Raw genomic sequence first — 23,875 nt, forward strand, 5'->3', positions numbered from 1 at the left:
ATCGTCTGGTTGGTGTTCGCAAACGAAGGAACCTTTGGTAAAAAGGTAGGCAGAAATCTTAACAGGACCTTGTCCTGCAGAAAACTTAAGTATGGTTCCGCTGCCCCCAGAGCCTGGAGCTCCCCAACCCTCTTGGCTGATGTTATGGCCAAGAGAAAGGTAACCTTGAGGGAAAGGTACTTTAAGTCTACCTGTTCCAAAGGCTCGAAGGGGGGGGAGCACAACCCCCTTAGGACCACTGGCAGCTCCCACTCAGGGATTGGTCTCTGGATGCTGGGCCTAAGCCTCTGAGCACCCTTAAGGAACCTCTTAATTAGGGGGTCCTGAGAAATTGGCTTACCAAGGCATGCTGACAAGGCAGCGACGTGAGCTCTCAATGTAGATGGGCTTAGACCCTTGTCTAGACCATCTTGCAGGAATTGAAGAATCTCAGAGAGAGGAGGATCTGAGGAAACTACCTCTCTATCCGTGCACCATCGCATAAATATCTTGAATATGCGGGAATATTTCTGATTCGTAGAATCCGCTCTTGAGTGAGAGATTGTTCTCAGGACCTCCACCGAAAGCCCTCTAGCTTCTAGAAGGGACCGGTCAGTCTCCAGGCTGTCAGACTGAGCCTCCTCAGATCTAGACAGGGACCTGTGTCCTGATACACAAGGTCCTGTATTAGGGGAAGTCTCCAATAATTGCCCTGACTCATCTGCATGAGCTGGGTGAACCAAGACCTCTTCGGCCAGAATGGGATGATGGCTATCACTGAGGTCTGGTCTTGCTTGATCTTCATCAATACCCTTGGTATCATGGAAATTGGAGGGAATACATAGGCCAGCCTGAACCTCCATGTTATGGACAGAGCATCTATCGCTACCGGATTGTCCTCCTTGTACAAGGAGCAGAATTTGCTTACTTTGGCGTTCAGACGGGTTGCCATCAAATCGATCTCTGGAGTCCCCCAGCGTTGGACTATCCTGGAGAAGATGTTGTCGTTCAGGGACCATTCTCCTGGTACCGGAAGGCCCCGACTTAGGCGATCTGCTACTATATTGAGATCCCCTCTGATGTGAACTGCCACTAGATGAGATAGATTGCTCTCTGCCCAAGATAAAATCAATCCCACCTCCCTCAGGAGGGTCCGGGATCTCGTACCTCCCTGTCTGTTTAAATAAGCCACCACAGTCGTGTTGTCGGTCCGTACTCTCACGGCTTGACCCTGAATGAGAGGTGAGAAGTGATTGAGGGCTAACCTCACCGCCCTTAGCTCCCTCAGATTGGACGACAGGAGTCTCTCCTGAGGCTTCCAGGTATTCTGAACTGTATTGCGTCCCAGATGGGCTCCCCAGCCCAGAAGGGAGGCGTCCGTGGTCAGGATCACCCAAGTAGGTTGGGTTAGAGGCATTCCATCCACTAGGTTCTTCCACCACCTGAGGGAGGAACGGACTTCTGCAGACAGGGAGTGGTTCCGATCTAGGTCTCTGGGTTTGCGATTCCAAACCGCTAAGACTTCCTCTTGTAGTGGCCGAAGATGCCACAAGGCCCAAGGTACTGCCTCTGCAGACGCTGACATGTGGCCTATCATCCTCATTAGAACCCGAATAGACACCCGCCTGGGGGGTAGGAGAAACTCTGCAGCCCTTATTACTTTGTCTCTCCTCTGAGGAGATAGATATAGGGTCATTAGTTGTGAATCTATCACAAACCCCAGAAACCGCCCTGTAGTAGAGGGGACCAGCTCTGATTTGTCCCAATTCACGAGCCACCCTAGGTTCTGCAGAGTGTGGAGAGCTTGTTGAAGCTGGGCTTGTAAGATGCCTGCGGACGCGGCTTTTAAAAGCCAGTCGTCTAAATAAGGGACGACCTCTAAGCCGAGGAGCCTTAAGTGGGCGACCACAGGAGCCACAACCTTTGTGAAGGTGTGTGGAGCAGAGGAGATGCCAAAGGGCAACACAGCAAACTGGTAGTGCTTCACTACCTCCTTTATGCAGACAGCAACTCTGAGAAATTTCCTGTGGGCCGGACAGATAGGAACATGAAGGTAAGCATCCTTCAGATCTATCGTCACCATCACGTCTGCCGGGTTCAGGATGTTGAGGACTGAGCGAATGGTTTCCATCCGGAAACGCTTCTTTCTGATAAACCGATTTAGGTAACGCAGATCGATAATCATGCGCCAGTCTCCTGACGGCTTTGGAACGAGAAAGATGGGAGAATACACTCCCTGACCGAGCTCTTGAGGAGGAACCTCCTCTAAGGCCCCTTTGACAATGTACTGGAGTACAGAGTCTTCCAGGATCAGTTGTCTGCTGGGTGTTAGACGTCCTGTGATGACGAACTTCTCTTGAGGTTGGGAACTGAAATCGATCCTGTAACCGGTGCTGATGACCTGCAGCACCCAAGGATCTGGAATTATTTTCTCCCAAAAATTTCTGAACAAAAATAAACGACCTCCTACTGGAGGATTCAGGCAGGGAGATTCGTGTGGGAGTGAGGGGGGTGGGGACGGGGAGGTGACGGGCTGCCGAGAGTCCTTGCTCAGCCCTGCGGTTCCCGCGACCGCGACCTCTACCTCTCCTGTTAATTTCGGAACGTCTCTGGTTCCTCTCTCTTCCTTGGAATCTCCCCCCTCTGCCTCTCCCACGTCCTCGAAAGGATTGCTGAGGGAGTGACTTTCCCTTCTTGTCTGCTAGACTCTCCATGAGGCGGTCTAGCTCGGAGCCGAACAACCTGCCAGGCTCGTAAGGGAGGGAGCACAAATTAAATTTTGACATGTTGTCCGCTACCCAGGGCTTCAGCCATAAGGGCCGTCTGCTGGCAGCAGACAAAGCCATTGACTTGGCAGCAAGCCTTAGCTGCTGCTGAGACGCATCCGCTAAAAAATCAATGCCTAATAGAAGGGCAACTAGCCCTGTGTGAGGGCGGCCTATATAAGGAGGGGGGAGTTAATTAATTAATTAATTACTAGAGATGCAGAATTTTATTCAGCAAAAATTCCGCCTGTCCTGACCAGCTTCACAGGGGCGAATACCCCCCACTTGTGCTGCTGGTTAGGACGAAAGGGAAAGACAGATTACAGGCCGGGAAGGAAGAATCCTAAAAATCCAGTCTGGGAATGGGAGATTCTGACCAGAATATTCCCTTTCTAGGAACCTGTTCTTAAAGGGGTTTTCCAGGCTCCAGACATTGATAACCTATCCTCAATCGGTGAGGGTCCTGCCCCTCCACGAGCAGCTGTTCACTGGAACTAACACTTTGAACGGAGTTGAATGGAGGCCACTGTTCAAAATGCAGTGGCCGCGCTGTGATACTGCAGCTTTACATTGAAGTGAATGGGAGCTGAGCTGCAGTACCCTGGTATGACCACCACACGTTGAACGGCGCTGTGCTTCCTGTTCCATTCAGAGTGCTAATTCCAGTGTTGGAGGCTGCAGGGATCGGTGGGGGTGTCGGGTGTCGGGCTCCCACTGATCCGATATTGATTATACTGAGGACAGGTCATCAATATCAGGAGCCTGAAAAACCCCTTTATTTGTGGGAACAGTGAGTGATGATGGTCTGTGTATAGTGCTGGGGAATATGTTAGGTGAACCATGATGGCGGCCAATGGACAAATAACCCTCATCCTAAACCCTGGATTACATCATATATAGAAAGAGATGACAGGGGCGTCCAGTCTGTAGTCACTGCCATAGAACATAGACCTCCTAATAGATGCTTCAATTCATCACCATTTTGATGATCTTACTACGGTATAGTAATGTACGATCTATAGTATGGCACAATATGGTATAGTACTGTACAGTGTAATACAGTCCAGTATAATGTAGTATGGTATAGTATTGTAATGTAAAGTGTAGTATAGTACAGCACAGTATAGTATTGTACAGTATAAAACAGTCCAATATAACATAGTACAGTATAGTAATGTATAGTGTGTATAGTACAGTATAGTATTGTACAGTATAAAACAGTCCAATATAACATAGTACAGTATAGTAATGTTTAGTGTGTATAGTACAGCACAGTATAATATAGTCCAATGTAACATAGAATGGTATAGTATAGTAATATATAGTGTATTATAGCACAGTATAGTATTTTACAGTATAATATAGTGCAGTATAACATATGACAGTGTAGTAATGTATAGTGTATATACTACAGTATAGTATGGCATAGTATTGTACAATATAATAAAGTCAAATATAACATAGAACGGTTCAGTGTAGTAATATATAGTGTAATATAGTATAGTACAGTGTAATACTGTCCAGTATAGCATAGAATGGTATAGTATAATGTATGGTCTAGTATAGCACAGTATGGTATAGCAATGTACAGTGTAATGCAGCCCAGTATAACATAGTATGGCATAGTATAGTAATGTATAGTGTGTATAGTACAGCACAGTATAGCATAGTATTGTGCAGTAGAATACAGTCCAGTATAACGAAGAACAGTATAGTATAGCAAAATATAGTGTTGTACAGTATAATACAGTCCAGTTTTACATAAAATGATATAATATAGTAATATAAAGTGTAGTATAGTATAGCACAGTATAGTATTGTATTGTACAGTATAATACAGTCCAGTATTACATAGAATGGTATAATATAGTATATATAGTATAGTATAGCACAGTATAGTATTGTACAGTATAATACAGTCCAGTATTACATAGAATGGTATAATATAGTATATATAGTATAGTATAGTATAGCATAGCACAGTATAGTATTGTACAGTATAATACAGTCCAGTATTACATAGAATGGTATAATATAGTATATATAGTGTAGTATAGTATAGCACAGTATAGTATTGTACTGTATAATACAGTCCCGTATTACATAGAATGGTATAACAGTAATATATTGTGTAGTATAGTATAGCACAGTATAATATAGTCCAGTATAGTAATATATATTGTAGTATAGCACAGTATGGTATAGTATTGTACATTGTAAAACAGTCTACTATGACATAGTATAGTAATGTATAGCACAGGGTAGCAGAGTATTGTACAGTATATAGTAAGCACAGGTTACTAACAGCAACCTCAAATAAAGGCCCTAGACCAATGATGGGCCACATTACCACCCCTCAATAAAAGGGCCAACTCAACAGGAGCCTAGACATCTAAACAAAATAGCCGAGTCTAAAAAGGCCTTAAATAAATATAAATCTTTATTAATTATATGTATAAAACCTCATGGGATGGAAAACAAGGAATGGTAAACATCCCAAATCCTTATAGAGAAAAGTCTGAAATAAATGAGTGCTAGCGCTTTACAGTATATGGAATAATCCACAGAAAACACCCCTCATAAAGGATGTAACATAAATCACATGGTGGAAGAGTCACCTCAGGAGAACCGCACACCGCGAGGCGCGTTTCGGAAACACCTTCACTTGGGGATGTTTATCATTCCTTGTTCTCCATCCCCCTCTCTGTGATAATTGCATTCATATGAGTCTCCCTCAGGTGCTCACCGCACTTTATTGATGTATTTCTGTCTCTATTTGGACGATGTTTTATGCATTATATTAATAAAGATTTATATTTATTTAAGGACTTTTTAGACTCAGTTTTTGTGTTTAGGTGTAAACTGCACAGAATCATACAGTCTAGTCTAACAGTGCAGTATATAATGGGTGTATACAGTATAGTGATGTACAGTATAGTATAGTAGAGTGTAGTGTATAATGGGTATATACAGTATAGTGATGTACAGTATAGTACAGTAGACTGTAGTGTATAATGGGTATATACAGTATAGTGATGTACAGTATAGTACAGTAGAATGTAGTGTATAATGGGTATATACAGTATAGTGATGTACAGTATAGTACAGTAGACTGTAGTGTATAATGGGTATATACAGTATAGTGATGTACAGTATAGTACAGTAGAGTGCAGTATATAATGGGTATATACAGTATAGTGATGTACAGTATAGTACAGTAGAGTGCAGTGTATAATGGGTATATACAGTATAGTGATGTACAGTATAGTACAGTAGACTGTAGTGTATAATGGGTATATACAGTATAGTGATGTACAGTATATTACAGTAGAGTGTAGTGTATAATGGGTATATACAGTATAGTGATGTACAGTATAGTACAGTAGACTGTAGTGTATAATGGGTATATACAGTATAGTGATGTACAGTAGAGTACAGTAGAGTGCAGTATATAATGGGTATATACAGTATAGTGATGTACAGTATAGTACAGTAGAGTGCAGTATATAATGGGTATATACAGTATAGTGATGTACAGTATAGTACAGTAGAGTATAGTATATAATGGGTATATACAGTATAGTGATGTATAGTACAGTAGAGTGCAGTAAATAATGGGTATATACAGTATAGTGATGTATAGTACAGTAGAGTGCAGTATATAATGGGTATATACAGTATAGTGATGTATAGTACAGTAGAGTGCAGTATATAATGGGTATATACAGTATAGTGATGTACAGTATAGTACAGTAGAGTGCAGTGTATAATGGGTATATACAGTATAGTGATGTACAGTAGAGTGTAGTATATAATGGGTATATACAGTATAGTGATGTACAGTATAGTACAGTAGACTGTAGTGTATAATGGGTATATACAGTATAGTGATGTACAGTAGAGTACAGTAGAGTGCAGTATATAATGGGTATATACAGTATAGTGATGTACAGTATAGTACAGTAGAGTGCAGTATATAATGGGTATATACAGTATAGTGATGTACAGTATAGTACAGTAGAGTGTAGTATATAATGGGTATATACAGTATAGTGATGTATAGTACAGTAGAGTGCAGTAAATAATGGGTATATACAGTATAGTGATGTATAGTACAGTAGAGTGCAGTATATAATGGGTATATACAGTATAGTGATGTATAGTACAGTAGAGTGTAGTATATAATGGGTATATACAGTATAGTGATGTACAGTATAGTACAGTAGAGTGCAGTGTATAATGGGTATATACAGTATAGTGATGTACAGTAGAGTGTAGTATATAATGGGTATATACAGTATAGTGATGTACAGTATAGTACAGTAGACTGTAGTGTATAATGGGTATATACAGTATAGTGATGTATAGTACAGTAGAGTGCAGTATATAATGGGTATATACAGTATAGTGATGTATAGTACAGTAGAGTGCAGTATATAATGGGTATATACAGTATAGTGATGTATAGTACAGTAGAGTGCAGTATATAATGGGTATATACAGTATAGTGATTATAGTACAGTAGAGTGCAGTATATAATGGGTATATACAGTATAGTGATGTACAGTATAGTACAGTAGAGTGTAGTATATAATGGGTATATACAGTATAGTACAGTAGAGTGCAGTGTATAATGGGTATATACAGTATAGTGATGTACAGTATAGTACAGTAGAGTGTAGTATATAATGGGTATATACAGTATAGTGATGTACAGTATAGTACAGTAGAGTGTAGTGTATAATGGGTATATACAGTATAGTGATGTACAGTATAGTACGGTAGAGTGCAGTGTATAATGGGTATATACAGTATAGTGATGTATAGTACAGTAGAGTGCAGTATATAATGGGTATATACAGTATAGTGATGTACAGTATAGTACAGTAGAGTGCAGTATATAATGGGTATATACAGTATAGTGATGTACAGTATAGTACAGTAGAGTGTAGTATATAATGGGTATATACAGTATAGTGATGTACAGTATAGTACAGTAGACTGTAGTGTATAATAGGTATATACAGTATAGTGATGTACAGTATAGTACAGTAGAGTGCAGTGTATAATGGGTATATACAGTATAGTGATGTACAGTATAGTACAGTAGAGTGTAGTATATAATGGGTATATACAGTATAGTGATGTACAGTATAGTACAGTAGAGTGCAGTGTATAATGGGTATATACAGTATAGTGATGTACAGTATAGTACAGTAGAGTGTAGTATATAATGGGTATATACAGTATAGTGATGTACAGTATAGTACAGTAGACTGTAGTGTATAATGGGTATATACAGTATAGTGATGTACAGTATAGTACAGTAGGGTGTAGTGTATAATGGGTATATACAGTATAGTGATGTACAGTATAGTACAGTAGGGTGTAGTGTATAATGGGTATATACAGTATAGTGATGTACAGTAGAGTGTAGTATATAATGGGTATATACAGTATAGTGATGTACAGTATAGTACAGTAGAGTGCAGTATATAATGGGTATATACAGTATAGTGATGTACAGTATAGTACAGTAGAGTGCAGTATATAATTGGTATATACAGTATAGTGATGTACAGTATAGTACAGTAGAGTGCAGTATATAATGGGTATATACAGTATAGTGATGTACAGTATAGTACAGTAGAGTGTAGTATATAATGGGTATATACAGTATAGTGATGTACAGTATAGTACAGTAGAGTGCAGTATATAATGGGTATATACAGTATAGTGATGTACAGTATAGTACAGTAGAGTGCAGTATATAATGGGTATATACAGTATAGTGATGTACAGTATAGTACAGTATATAATGGGTATATACAGTATAGTGATGTACAGTATAGTACAGTAGAGTGTAGTATATAATGGGTATATACAGTATAATGATGTACAGTATAGTACAGTAGAGTGTAGTATATAATGGGTATATACAGTATAGTGATGTACAGTATAGTACAGTAGAGTGCAGTGTATAATGGGTATATACAGTATAGTGATGTACAGTAGAGTGTAGTATATAATGGGTATATACAGTATAGTGATGTACAGTATAGTACAGTAGACTGTAGTGTATAATGGGTATATACAGTATAGTGATGTACAGCAGTGTTTCCCAACCAGTGTGCCCCCAGCTGTTGCAAAACTACAACTCCCAGCATGCCTGGACAGCCTTTGGCTGTGCAGGAATGCTGGGAGTTGTAGTTTTGCAACAGCTGGAGGCACACTGGTTGGGAAACACTGATGTACAGTATAGTACAGTAGGGTGTAGTGTATAATGGGTATATACAGTATAGTGATGTACAGTATAGTACAGTAGGGTGTAGTGTATAATGGGTATATACAGTATAGTGATGTACAGTATAGTACAGTAGGGTGTAGTGTATAATGGGTATATACAGTATAGTGATGTACAGTATAGTACAGTAGAGTGCAGTATATAATGGGTATATACAGTATAGTGATGTACAGTATAGTACAGTAGACTGTAGTGTATAATGGGTATATACAGTATAGTGATGTACAGTATAGTACAGTAGAGTGCAGTGTATAATGGGTATATACAGTATAGTGATGTACAGTATAGTACAGTAGAGTGTAGTATATAATGGGTATATACAGTATAGTGATGTACAGTATAGTACAGTAGACTGTAGTGTATAATGGGTATATACAGTTTAGTGATGTACAGTATAGTACAGTAGACTGTAGTGTATAATGGGTATATACAGTATAGTGATGTACAGTATAGTACAGTAGAGTGCAGTGTATAATGGGTATATACAGTATAGTGATGTACAGTATAGTACAGTAGACTGTAGTGTATAATGAGTATATACAGTATAGTGATGTACAGTATAGTACAGTAGACTGTAGTGTATAATGGGTATATACAGTATAGTGATGTACAGTATATTAATGTAGAGTGTAGTGTATAATGGGTATATACAGTATAGTGATGTACAGTATAGTACAGTAGAGTGCAGTGTATAATGGGTATATACAGTATAGTGATGTACAGTATAGTACAGTAGAGTGTAGTATATAATGTGTATATACAGTATAGTGATGTACAGTATAGTACAGTAGAGTGCAGTATATAATGGGTATATACAGTATAGTGATGTACAGTATAGTACAGTAGAGTATAGTATATAATGGGTATATACAGTATAGTGATGTACAGTATAGTACAGTAGAGTGCAGTGTATAATGGGTATATACAGTATAGTGATGTACAGTATAGTACAGTGTAGTATATAATGGGTATATACAGTATAGTGATGTACAGTATAGTACAGTAGAGTGCAGTATATAATGGGTATATACAGTATAATGATGTACAGTATAGTACAGTAGAGTGCAGTATATAATGGGTATATACAGTATAGTGATATACAGTCTAGTCTAACAGTGCAGTGTATAATGGGTATATACAGTATAGTGATGTACAGTATAGTACAGTAGAGTATAGTATATAATGGGTATATACAGTATAGTGATGTACAGTATAGTACAGTAGAGTGCAGTGTATAATGGGTATATACAGTATAGTGATGTACAGTATAGTACAGTAGAGTGTAGTATATAATGGGTATATACAGTATAGTGATGTACAGTATAGTACAGTAGAGTGCAGTATATAATGGGTATATACAGTATAATGATGTACAGTATAGTACAGTAGAGTGCAGTATATAATGGGTATATACAGTATAGTGATGTACAGTATAGTACAGTAGAGTGCAGTATATAATGGGTATATACAGTATAGTGACGTACAGTATAGTACAGTAGAGTGCAGTATATAATGGGTATATACAGTATAATTATGTACAGTATAGTACAGTAGAGTGTAGTATATAATGGGTATATACAGTATAGTGATGTACAGTATAGTACAGTAGAGTGTAGTATATAATGGGTATATACAGTATAGTGATGTACAGTATAGTACAGTAGAGTGCAGTATATAATGGGTATATACCGTATAGTGATGTACAGTATAGTACAGTAGAGTATAGTATATAATGGGTATATACAGTATAGTGATGTACAGTATAGTACAGTAGAGTGTAATATATAATGGGTATATACAGTATAGTGATGTACAGTATAGTACAGTAGAGTGTAGTATATAATGGGTATATACAGTATAGTGATGTACAGTATAGTACAGTAGAGTGTAGTATATAATGGGTATATACAGTATAGTGATGTATAGTACAGTAGAGTGCAGTATATAATGGGTATATACAGTATAGTGATGTACAGTATAGTACAGTAGAGTGCAGTATATAATGGGTATATACAGTATAATGATGTACAGTATAGTACAGTAGAGTGCAGTATATAATGGGTATATACAGTATAGTGATGTATAGTATAGTACAGTAGAGTGTAGTATATAATGGGTATATACAGTATAGTGATGTATAGTACAGTAGAGTGCAGCATATAATGGGTATATACAGTATAGTGATGTATAGTACAGTAGAGTGCAGTATATAATGGGTATATACAGTATAGTGATGTATAGTACAGTAGAGTGCAGTATATAATGGGTATATACAGTATAGTGATGTATAGTACAGTAGAGTGCAGCATATAATGGGTATATACAGTATAGTGATGTATAGTACAGTAGAGTGCAGTATATAATGGGTATATACAGTATAGTGATGTACAGTATAGTACAGTAGAGTGCAGTATATAATGGGTATATACAGTATAGTGATGTACAGTATAGTACAGTAGAGTGCAGCATATAATGGGTATATACAGTATAGTGATGTATAGTACAGTAGAGTGTAGTGTATAATGGGTATATACAGTATAATGATGTACAGTATAGTACAGTAGAGTGCAGTATATAATGGGTATATACAGTATAGTGATGTACAGTATAGTACAGTAGAGTGCAGTATATAATGGGTATATACAGTATAGTGATGTATAGTATAGTACAGTAGAGTGTAGTATATAATGGGTATATACAGTATAGTGATGTATAGTACAGTAGAGTGCAGTATATAATGGGTATATACAGTATAGTGATGTACAGTATAGTACAGTAGAGTGCAGTGTATAATGGGTATATACAGTATAGTGATGTACAGTATAGTACAGTAGAGTGCAGCATATAATGGGTATATACAGTATAGTGATGTATAGTACAGTAGAGTGTAGTGTATAATGGGTATATACAGTATAATGATGTACAGTATAGTACAGTAGAGTGCAGTATATAATGGGTATATACAGTATAGTGATGTACAGTATAGTACAGTAGAGTGCAGTATATAATGGGTATATACAGTATAGTGATGTATAGTATAGTACAGTAGAGTGTAGTATATAATGGGTATATACAGTATAGTGATGTATAGTACAGTAGAGTGCAGTATATAATGGGTATATACAGTATAGTGATGTACAGTATAGTACAGTAGAGTGCAGCATATAATGGGTATATACAGTATAGTGATGTATAGTACAGTAGAGTGTAGTGTATAATGGGTATATACAGTATAATGATGTACAGTATAGTACAGTAGAGTGCAGTATATAATGGGTATATACAGTATAGTGATGTACAGTATAGTACAGTAGAGTGCAGTATATAATGGGTATATACAGTATAGTGATGTATAGTATAGTACAGTAGAGTGTAGTATATAATGGGTATATACAGTATAGTGATGTATAGTACAGTAGAGTGCAGTATATAATGGGTATATACAGTATAGTGATGTATAGTACAGTAGAGTGCAGCATATAATGGGTATATACAGTATAGTGATGTATAGTACAGTAGAGTGCAGTATATAATGGGTATATACAGTATAGTGATGTACAGTATAGTACAGTAGAGTGCAGTATATAATGGGTATATACAGTATAGTGATGTACAGTATAGTACAGTAGAGTGCAGTATATAATGGGTATATACAGTATAGTGATGTATAGTATAGTACAGTAGAGTGTAGTATATAATGGGTATATACAGTATAGTGATGTATAGTACAGTAGAGTGCAGTATATAATGGGTATATACAGTATAGTGATGTATAGTACAGTAGAGTGCAGCATATAATGGGTATATACAGTATAGTGATGTACAGTATAGTACAGTAGAGTGCAGTATATAATGGGTATATACAGTATAGTGATGTACAGTATAGTACTGTAGAGTGCAGTGTATAATGGGTATATACAGTATAGTGATGTATAGTACAGTAGAGTGCAGTATATAATGGGTATATACAGTATAGTGATGTACAGTATAGTACAGTAGAGTGCAGTATATAATGGGTATATACAGTATAGTGATGTACAGTATAGTACTGTAGAGTGCAGTGTATAATGGGTATATACAGTATAGTGATGTACAGTATAGTACAGTAGAGTGTAGTATATAATGGGTATATACAGTATAGTGATGTACAGTATAGTACAGTAGAGTGCAGTATATAATGGGTATATACAGTATAGTGATGTACAGTATAGTACAGTAGAGTGTAATATATAATGGGTATATACAGTATAGTGATGTACAGTATAGTACAGTAGAGTGCAGTGTATAATGGGTATATACAGTATAGTACTGTAGAGTGCAGTGTATAATGGGTATATACAGTATAGTGATGTACAGTATAGTACAGTAGAGTGTAGTATATAATGGGTATATACAGTATAGTGATGTACAGTATAGTACAGTAGAGTGCAGTATATAATGGGTATATACAGTATAGTGATGTATAGTATAGTACAGTAGAGTGTAGTACATTGTATAGGCATTGAATTCTTGCACTACAGTGCGGTATTGTTATAGTATATTATACAGTGTAGAAAGGCACAAGGGACCATCATAGATGGAAGATATGTGTCACCGAGGTTCCTGGCCTCGGTGAAGTAGGAGCCAGTACTGTATTTGTCTGCAGCAGTTGCTGATGGACACTTTGATAGCATAGCTGTGAAAAGCTAATCCGGGCCGGCTCTTACTGGGAGCAGCCAAAGTGCAGGTTGGGTTGGCTGTTCCCCATGGTCCAGGCCGGGTTTTGACGGGCTTACAAAAAGTCAGCCAGCAGGGTCAGGGGTGTGAGTACCTGGCTGATGGTGGAGCTCTGTGTTTTTGGAGCCGAGTGAAAACCAGTGGGTCTCTGCCGAGAGACAAAGGACAAAGCAAGGTCCCCATCCACTCCATGGGGAGTACGGTACTGTGCCCTAAAACTCTCTATGTGATTGTTCAGATTCAAGACTGAATTGTTTTTCTTTAAGTGTCAGCTGAAGTAAGCTGAACCCTACCGCCTGTTGAATTGTGGTGCGCCAATACTAAAAGACATTTATTGCTTTGATTTCCACCACTATAAGGCTACTGTGTATTTATCTGAAGGCTACCATTTGGGAAATCCCCACAACAGATATTGGACGCTGGCGCTGATGTAATAGACCTTGACAACCCAGAAACAACTGAATGGATTCTGGAAAGACTAAAAGTCCTCACGCACACGACCGTTTTTTGGGGTCTGCATCCGAGCCACAGTTTTTGCAGCTCGGGTGCGGACCCATTCACTTCAATGGGGCCGCAAAAGATGGAGAGCACTCCTCGCGTTGTTCGCATCCGTTGCTCCGTTCCGTGGCCCCGCAAAAAATAAATAAAATAGGATGTCTTATTCTTGTCTGTTTTGTGAACAAGAATAGGCATTTCTACAATGGGCTGCCCGTTCTGCAAATTGCGGAAGGCACACGGGCGGCTTCCATTTTTTGTGGATCCGCGGTTTGCGGACCGCAAAAAAACGGAACAGTCGTGTGCATGAGGCCTAATAGCGCCAGGAGGGGCTGATGGTTATAAGGAGAGGGGCGCAATAACGACGCCATGTCCATTGTCACCGCAGCACGCCTCACGGATATCCCTCATGCACATGACAGTATTACGATTCCATAAACCGTGAGCGCACACAGAGCTGACTGGTGCCCAAACCCCCTGAGACTGGAGAACTTGGTGCCTCTTTGCCCCCCATTTCCTTTCCATAATCCTTGAGTTTCAGGGCCACATAGGGGGCGCGACTAGACCCTGGTGCCTGAAGGGGCTCAAGGCTCGCGTGCCACATTAGAAGACCTCAGTACGGGTGGGGGCCCTGGTACGGAGTTTGCATTGGGTTCTGCCATTCCTCCCCTCCTCATTGCTGACATTGTGGGGTCCGTGAAGAAGGGATTCCTGCGCAGGTTCTCTCTCCATGGACCCCTTAGCTGCTGTATTTTATGTCTCTAGGGTACCTGCACCCATAAATCTGACATATCCGATGCTAAAGATGCACATAACCTTCAATGACAATATCAATAATACAGTAAAGGTCAGCACAATAATCTCATCTGTCATCCGACCGGCCACTTCCACTCTTACGTTATTTAATACATTAATCCCGGAGCTCAGTCTCCTTCTTCAGGAACGTCTGCCGCAGCCTTAATGTATCTTGATGGTTGAGTTCTATAGTTTTTCGCTGAAGGACGGACACTATCCCTGCGCTTCCTCAAGCTATTTCAGCACTTGTGCTCAACACCGACCATAATCCACTTGGCCATCTACATACATGGCAGTACATGAAAGAGAAAGTCGCCTGGGGGCTCGGCAGGCGGAGATACTGCAGCCAGTTCTTCCAGGCTGAAGACAAGATGACTTCCAATTAAAGGGTCCTGCATTCTCTCCGTTTATTTTTAATTTTTTTATTACTACGTTTATCAACCGGCAAAGTCTGCACCTGCCAATGGCTGCTGCAGAACCTCTTGGCAACCCTTTATTTTAGAATGTAATCAGAAAGGACTCTGCAACAAGGCATGGAGTCTTCAGTCTATATGAGAACGTGACATGACTATGATTGCAAGGTAAAGTTGCACTCAGGTGCATTTCTTATAGCAGGCATCCTCAAACTGCGGCCCTCCAGCTGTTGCAAAACTACAACTCCCAGCGTGCCCAAACAGCCTACAGGTATCAGCCTACAGCAGGGCATTGTGGGAGTTGTAGTTTTACAACAGCTGGAGGGCCGCAGTTTGAGGATGCCTGTCTTAGAGGGATTGTCCATATTTTGAACTTGTAAAGCATTTGCCCATAGCTTTTTTACATTGGAGTTTTTCTTACTTTTGCTGTTTCTAATTGCCTCTTGCACACGACCGCGTGTCTCCATACGGCGGGTCCGCAATACACGGGAGACCGGCCGCGTGCATTCCGCATCACGGATGTGGACCCATTCACTTGACAGGGTCCGCAAATCCGGAGATGCGGTGCAGAACGGAACAGAAGCACTACGGAGTGCTTTTGTGGGGTTCCGTTCCGCAAAAAGATAGAACTTGTCCTATATTTTTGCGGAACGGACGGATCGCGGACCCCTTTCAAGTAAATGGGGTCGCGATTCGCATGCGGCTGGCCCACGGTCGGTGCCTGTGCAAATTGCGGTCCGCAGCACGGGCAGCACGCGTTCGTGTGCAAGAGGCCTAACTGGGTGACAACCAATAAGCCACCACTGCAGCTTGAACAGGATTGTCATCTACCTTGGAAAACATGAATTGACCAAAAAATAATAATAATATTATACCTGAGGATTCAATGAGTTTCATGATATTAAAGGACTCATTTTGCAAGGTTCTTATATAGGGGTGTCCCAGGAGATAGATATTGACGGCTATCTTCAGGATAGATCAGCATTTTCAGATCGGTGGGGTCCGACATCAGGCACCTCCACTGAGTAGCTGTTTTGCGCTGGAAACTATACGCTGGATAGTCAAAAGCAGGCGGCGCCTGCGCCATTCACTGTGTGGTGGCCATGCTGGGGTACTGCGGCTCGCTCCCATCCAAGTAAGCTGTGGTATGCTGGTACCACAGACTATACAGTATTCAGAGCCTTCCATCTACTGTAGATTCTGGCACCAGTGGCTGCCCGAAACAGCTGGTCAGTGTGGGTGTGGGGTGTCCGACCCCCGCCGATCTGAAATTAATGACCTACCTTGAGGATAGGTCATAAATATCTAAGTCCCGGAAAACCCCTTTAAAAGGGTGCCCAATGTATCTTACCCCTTCTGATAACCCATGACCATATGTTCCAAACCCAGTGGTCAGGAGATATGGTCAAGCTTTTACGGTCAGAGCTGGATAGGTTAAGGGAAATATAGAAAATTGGGTGGCGGTCACCTCTGCGACTGGTGCATTGAGTGGTCACTAAGACTCCAGCATGATAAATGGCACATGGTAGTTGGGGTACAGATTTTGCATTGGGGCCTGGGAGCTTCATGTTACACCTCTGATTGGGGTTCTGTTATAGAATAATAGAACCTAATTAGGCAACTACTGCAGGAAACCTTACAGCCTGGATCCTGGCAGCAGCCATGAGTGTATGATACTGCCCCAAATGGCCAAACTATGGAATTACAACTCCAGTCCTGTCCATTGCCAAAATATTGCATCCGGGCTGTGGAGGCACACCAGACCCCAGCCTTAAATAGCTGATAACAGGGAGCAATTGATTGACTCCAACCCCACAGTACATGGAAAGAAGATAGACTGCAGGCGTGGTGTCCCTTTAATAATATAATTTGCTGCCCTAAAACATATTTTATTTTCTGTGCACGGTCATTGAAGGGTCTCACGGATGTGACATGGCGGCGGCTCAGCGATCCGCATTGGCTTTCTGCAATTTTCATTTCTGTCTTGGGAAACTGTGGCCGTCCACAGAAGTGGTACCTTGGGAATTCTCAAAATTCTCTATATGAACGGCTGCCAGGATGGAGGTCACTGGGATCATCCAGGAGAGTCGCATTGTACTGAGCAGAACAGCCTGGATTCATTGACTGCTTAGAATAGGGGGACGATCCGTCACTTGTCACAAGGGCAAATCAAGAAGCGTCGCAGCCGAACGTTAACCTGATCGGCCGTGACATTTGCTTGCATCGGTCAATTAGTGCAAATTAAGAGAGATTCAATTTGCATCTTGTTTGCAGGACGGGAAATTAATAATCCAGTTATTGTGGCAAAAAAAAAAGTAAAATCAATCCTTGTGGGGATTTTCCTGCTCGTTATGATATTAATAGAAAAGGGAATGGATCTATAGGGAGAATGACCGCTGCCGGGCACCAGGGGCGGACCGGGCCCTGGAAAAAATACAAAAATTGGCCCATTTTGTAGTCGGGTCCAGGCAGGGCATGCTATACTATATTGTGGCACATTATACCACCCCAACAGAGCCAAATACCACAGTCCATCACAAGATACTGCCAGTAGCACAAAATACATCCCCAAAAACTTTCACTGGCCGGCCGTGAGGAGGGCCCAGGCAGCCCCCTAGGCATCGGCCCACCCGGAAATTTCCCTGTAAGGTCTATGGCCAGTCTGCCCCTTCCGGGCACTGTACCAGTGTATGGGGCCAATCGCTGATCTACCCTTCAGGTAAGACATGGAATAGGATAAGGGGTAACCATAAGCTGAATAGTCCCCCCCAACCTGCTGGAGTGGTACTGGTACATGCCCCAGGGCTGGATGGGGTTCCTACAAGACCCTTTGCCTTGAGCAGGGAGGACATACCACTGCAGTAGGAATAGCCATAAGCTGAATAGTGTCCTCTCCCAGCCTGCAGCGGAGGAACTGGAGGGGTACTGGAGTACAGGACCCAGGGCTCGGCGGGGTGCCTACAAGACAAGACTTTGCCTTGGCCAGGGTATTTAGAGCTATGACAGCAAACTAAACCTTTTCCCCTGGTTAAAGGAAAGCCCAGCTACAGCTCTTCCCATCGGGGACATTGCAGCATGGCCCTCCAGATTTGCCAGCATCACGGGGTCTGTAGATATCCCAGAAGTTCACAAGGGACCCGTCATCCTAGGGGTGGACATAGCATACGTGCAATAGCTGCCTACAGATTGCACGTAAGAGATGGAGCTCAAGAATTACATAGCCCACAATTGGCATGCTGTGATAAGCTATGGGAGAGCAAGGGACCAATGGACTGTGGTTGCACAGGAGTCCTCTGCTGGCTATGTCCACCCTGCTCCATTCACAGACAGACTGATGACACCAAAATGCTGCACCCAGCCTGATGAGGATGCTGACTGAGGCGCAGTTCTGGTGCACCGCTGCCACCACCTATCCCTCGAGGATGGCATTCACTGCTATATAGGTTGTAGACACACTGTAATTATGGGGTTTACTTCTTTGAGGTCTATGGAAGATCTTATTGTCCAGCTGAGGGTAATGGACCAATGGTCAGGAGCATGCAAGGGCCAACTGGTAAAGGAAGAGAAATGCTGGATGAAGCCCAGACCAGACTAGATTGGAACACCTAGAACTGGCCTTTCAGGGACCTGGGGTGCATGATGGTGGTAGTGGTGGGAGGCCAAATTAATGACCCATTGATTGCATTGTTGTTGGACTTTCTTATCTGGCATGATGGTCCTTTTAGTTTCTCCTAAGCCAAAGGTTCCTTCTATCAAAGTTGTTTAGTGTGGTCAACGTGTCTTATATTACAGTGGAATACATAAGGGGTGTCCTAACCTCAGGATTATCTTCTTGCAATGGGACAACCTCAATATTTGTCAATACCTCTCAGTAGTGCCATCTGCAACTGGAAGACGTCCGGTACCTAGACCGGCAGAAGATATGGCTACTGTCTCTACATCATGGGGGACCCTTCTGAAATGGCTTAGGAAATAACAAAAAAACTTCTCTAAAGGTACTACCCCTTTCAACATTCTGGGCCACTATTAAACGCTTGGTATGCCAGGTCCTGGTGTCGTGACACCCTCTATGGTCAGCAGAAGGGAACCAACAATGGGTGACCAATGGCTTGGGGTAGAGTTATCTAGCTCAGCCCTTTAAAATGTTCTTCTAGATTTTGGTAGCTGAGGAGTTAACTCTGAGAGCCCAATCCGTCCATCCATCTTCTCCTGCAGAATATTTACTTGGGTGGAAGCAGACTATTTGCTTTCCAGAATTAATTTGCTGCCTCTCATCCGCGTCTTGAGAGGTAATCCTCGCTTGGTGTCTCCCTGTCATTTTTCCTGCAACAGATTGTCATGTCAGAAACCGGAGGGGGTGGGGGGATTAGGGGCCGCCTCGCAGTAAACTCCTCAGCGAGGTACATTACAGCGCACGACTCAAGAAGATATTAAGAAGCAAATAAATGTCGGGTAAACAAGAGACGCCAAGGCGTTTAATAATGCGGCTCGCGAAGACGCCAGGGGTGGGGCGCCAGTCTTCTCCCCATTGACAGTGATGGCGAAAGCTCCCTCTAAACAAAGATAATGACCCCAGTGACTGCGAGCCGAGAGCGGCCTAAGCCTCCATCTTGGCATTAGCCACGAGATACATAAATACTGGGGATTTGCGGAACGTGATCTGTATTATTTGGACAGGAGAATTACCCGTAAGTTGTGACCTTCAAACTTATTGAACACTCCTAAGCTAACTAAAGGGGAAGGAACATAATCCCCGACATTGTAATTCCTAATATTTATGGGACTAAATCCACGCTCAGAGCTTATCCCCCCCCCCCCCCACTTCTATTTGGATTCTTAGTTTTAATCTTTTTCGGATGAGCCTATTGAGAACAGGGATGTTTAATGCAGGAGCGACCACAAGACTGGGGGCCGTACATCGGGGGGCGCTATAGGGTGGACTTTTCTTATAAGACTTTCTATAGCCCAAAAATTGCGGTCAATTCTCCTGTCTCTGCAAAAGGTGCTTAAAGGGGGTTCCAGGTATTTTCACTGCAAATATTTTAGGGCTGTAGTAGTACCAAGCAAGGGCCACATGTAGGAACGACAGTCAAGGGGCCATAGTGATCCAGTAAACGCTCTGCCGATGGTTGGGGTCCCATTGATCGCACATACAGGACCCTTCCTTAGTAGTAGAATAACCTTCTTTGTTGAGACTGCAATGGGTTAAACATCCGTTTCATAGAGGGCAGATACAAACGCAGCGTTCCTTTGCGCTATTGTGTAACACTTTGTATGAGGGATTCTATAGCATTGTGCATACTAATCCTCCTGGTTCATGAACAGATTTACTAATCCTTTAGATAGTGTAATCTTAGACCGGGCTTTTCCGGCATAGAATGACGGGAATCAGCCAGACGAAAATCGGTATTGGTCTAGCCTGTTTCTCTGTATAGTTGCCGGATCGCGGCCAGATCACCTCCGGACGCCATCACAGTTAATGGGGCCGGACAGAATTCGGGCACCAAGCCTCACACTGGATGATAAATCTGATGCAGGGATCTGACTCTATACCAGGCATCCTCAAACTGCGGCCCTCCAGCTGTTGTAAAACTACAACTCCCACAATGCCCTGCTGTAGGCTGATACCTGTAGGCTGTTCTGGCATGCTGGGAGTTGTAGTTTTGCAACAGCTGGAGGGCCGCAGTTTGAGGATGCCTGCTCTATACCAACGTTGCAATTTAATTTTAAACAAATTTGTGTTGCAATTTTGTTGCAAAATGTTGCATCTTAGGACACTTCCTTCCCGGTAAGCCACACCCATTTTCCCACTAAGCCACACCCCCTTAGCAAAGCAAGGCACAGTGGATTTTCCTAATGCTCAACGCGCCAAATTGCACAAAAGTATTAGGCGAAAAACTCAATCCTTTCTTCCCCAACATCACCTGTCGGCAGGGACGTCGCTATAGAGGAAGCAGGGGAAGTGGCTGCTTTGGGGCCTGAACTCAGAAGGGGTACCACCCAGGAGGAGCACTAAAAAAAATATTGTCAGGGCCCCCTCAACAGTATTATACATTGACACTTTAGAAAACGGACTGAGCGGCTGCCAGGCCTCGTCTGAGAGCGCGATCTTGACTAGCCTTAGGAGCGAGGGTTGCACAGGAATCTGGAGTCTTAGGAGCGAGGGTTGCACAGGAATCGGGAGTTGCAAAGAAGTTGCTGGCAGAGGGCCCGTTCAAAAATTTGCTGTGGGGCCCAGTCATTTCTAGTTACGCCACTGTCTGTCGGAGAGAGCCAGGCGCCCCAGATAGATTAGACTGTCGGCCGGTCACACACTAAGGTATCTGGGGGCAGACAGGAGAGACCGTCACAGGTTCACAGATGGTGGCAACCTAAACTGAACCCCTCCTTGCCATGAGCCTTACAGCCGTCATAGCAGCTGAATGGGATCTGCCGAGGGGCCCGATGTATCACAGAAGTGCAAGCATTGCGCCCCCCACCAGTAACCCCGGAGGATTTCATGATCATGCAGGAAACTGCTGAATAATTGACGAAAACCTTTCAATAATGAATAAAAGTCATTACCGCACCTGATTAATATACAGCTGTTGTGGCCGACGTTCCTAATGAATTTATGAAAGCAGCTGATAATTGGGGTCAGAACCTTCAGGACTGATTTCTGGACCTTCACCGCTCAGTCACATCAGGAGGAACGAGGAGAACAAGTCCAGGGTCCATGAGGAATTCATCAAATCTGAGGGCTTGAAAGGTCTTGTGTGTGTAATATCAATTATAATATTGCACGCCTAAAGGTGTTCATACCATAGAGGCAGACCCTGAAGGTGCTATGGGGCCCTGGTAGACAGGGGGGCCACTCCTTGTAGGCCCTACCTTTTTGCTTTTGGGAGCCTATGCTGTACTCCTTTCTCCAGAGGAATTGGATTGTTATCCAGCAAGTGGGTTAGAAATGGCCCTGGGTGACATAACAACGTAGAGGCAGGGGGCAAATCACGCACCTATATTGAGAACGGAGCCCTGAAAGTGTTGGAGGGCGCACTGCGCATGCGCAGCCGCCCTCCATTCATTTTCTATAGGACAGGCGCTGGCTCGGCTATTTCCGTCAGGCCCATAGAAGTGAATAGGGAGTAGGTGGCCGGTCATGCGTGGTGCGCTCCCATTCACATCTATGGGGAGAGCGCTTGGTGGTGGCCGGAACAGAGTCCTCCAGCCACCACCTTGCGGGGCTCCGTTCCCAGCGGTGGGACCTGCACCTATAAGACAATGGGGGCATATCCTAGCGATATACCCCCATTGTCTGTGATGAGACGACCCCTTTAAGGAGAAGAAGTATTTCAGACTATCTGGGGCAAGATTACTATATGGGGGTCGATAGCACCAGATCTGAGCACCCTGCCAACACCTATGGCCAGCTATGAGATGACGTTGAGTGATGATTCCCGTGCTCCTCTTCCTCCGCTCTGGTTTTCATATGTTCTCAGCAACAGGACATCCATCAGCCTCTCCCTTCGATGCATCCAACATAACTCAAAAATCAATGGCCAGTCTGCTGATCTCCCCGTTCTGGCAGCTGTTTGGCATACATCATCATTAGAGATGCCCGGGCATTCCCTGCTCCTGACAACTTGTGCAGAGATTGATTCTCTAGGGGACAGATATTGGTACATGTGCAGGAGAAGGGGGGACACTTTAGATCCCCTGCTCCCCGATTCCACAATCAGCCGCCTCCTAATCCCAGCGCTGGCATTTATTAATCAGGCCGCTGTTTTCCTGCACATCAGGGGTCTCAGCTAATTACTGGAAAGTAATTAGAGCATAGCAGGCAGGAGGATTCTCTCCCAGGCAATATAATGAGCTTTAATGCTGCAGTAAATACCCCGTAACGTACACGATATAGAATGTCGCTGCCGTCCCCTGAGACTCTGACCTTGGTCTGTCAGGTCATTCATATGAAGAATTACAATCACTGCCATCACAATGGCTGCAGGTGAGAACACTGACTTCTATATATCAATGGACATCACACATAGTTCTACTCTATTATAGACTGTCACCCCACACACCAGCAGAGCAGCGAGATGGAAGAGCACTGTGCGCCAGGGGCGGTATATACAGTGGATATAAAAAGTCTACACACCCCTGGTAAAATGTCAGGTTTCTGTGCTGTAAAAAAAAAAGACAAAGATAAATCATTTCAGAACTTTTTCCACCTTTAATGTGACCTATAAACTGTACAACTCAATGGAAAAACAAACTGAAATCTTTTAGAGGGAAGAAAAAATGTAAAAATAAAATAATATGGTTGCAGAAGTGTGCACACCCTTAAACTAATACTTTGTTGAAGCACCTTTTGATTTTATTACAGCACTCAGTGTTTTTGGGTATGAGTCTATCAGCATGGCACATTGTGA

At 42.3% G+C, this 23,875-nt stretch overlaps 1 protein-coding gene across 2 annotated transcripts in view; it reads left to right on the plus strand.

Annotated features, from left to right (window-relative positions):
- The window catches only part of FAM181A (family with sequence similarity 181 member A), a 72,077-nt gene that overhangs the window by 4,992 nt on the left and 43,210 nt on the right, over positions 1-23,875 (plus strand). The window lies entirely within an intron of this gene.

The sequence above is a fragment of the Bufo gargarizans genome, chromosome 11 (assembly GCF_014858855.1).
Source record: "Bufo gargarizans isolate SCDJY-AF-19 chromosome 11, ASM1485885v1, whole genome shotgun sequence".
Taxonomy (NCBI): domain Eukaryota; kingdom Metazoa; phylum Chordata; class Amphibia; order Anura; family Bufonidae; genus Bufo; species Bufo gargarizans.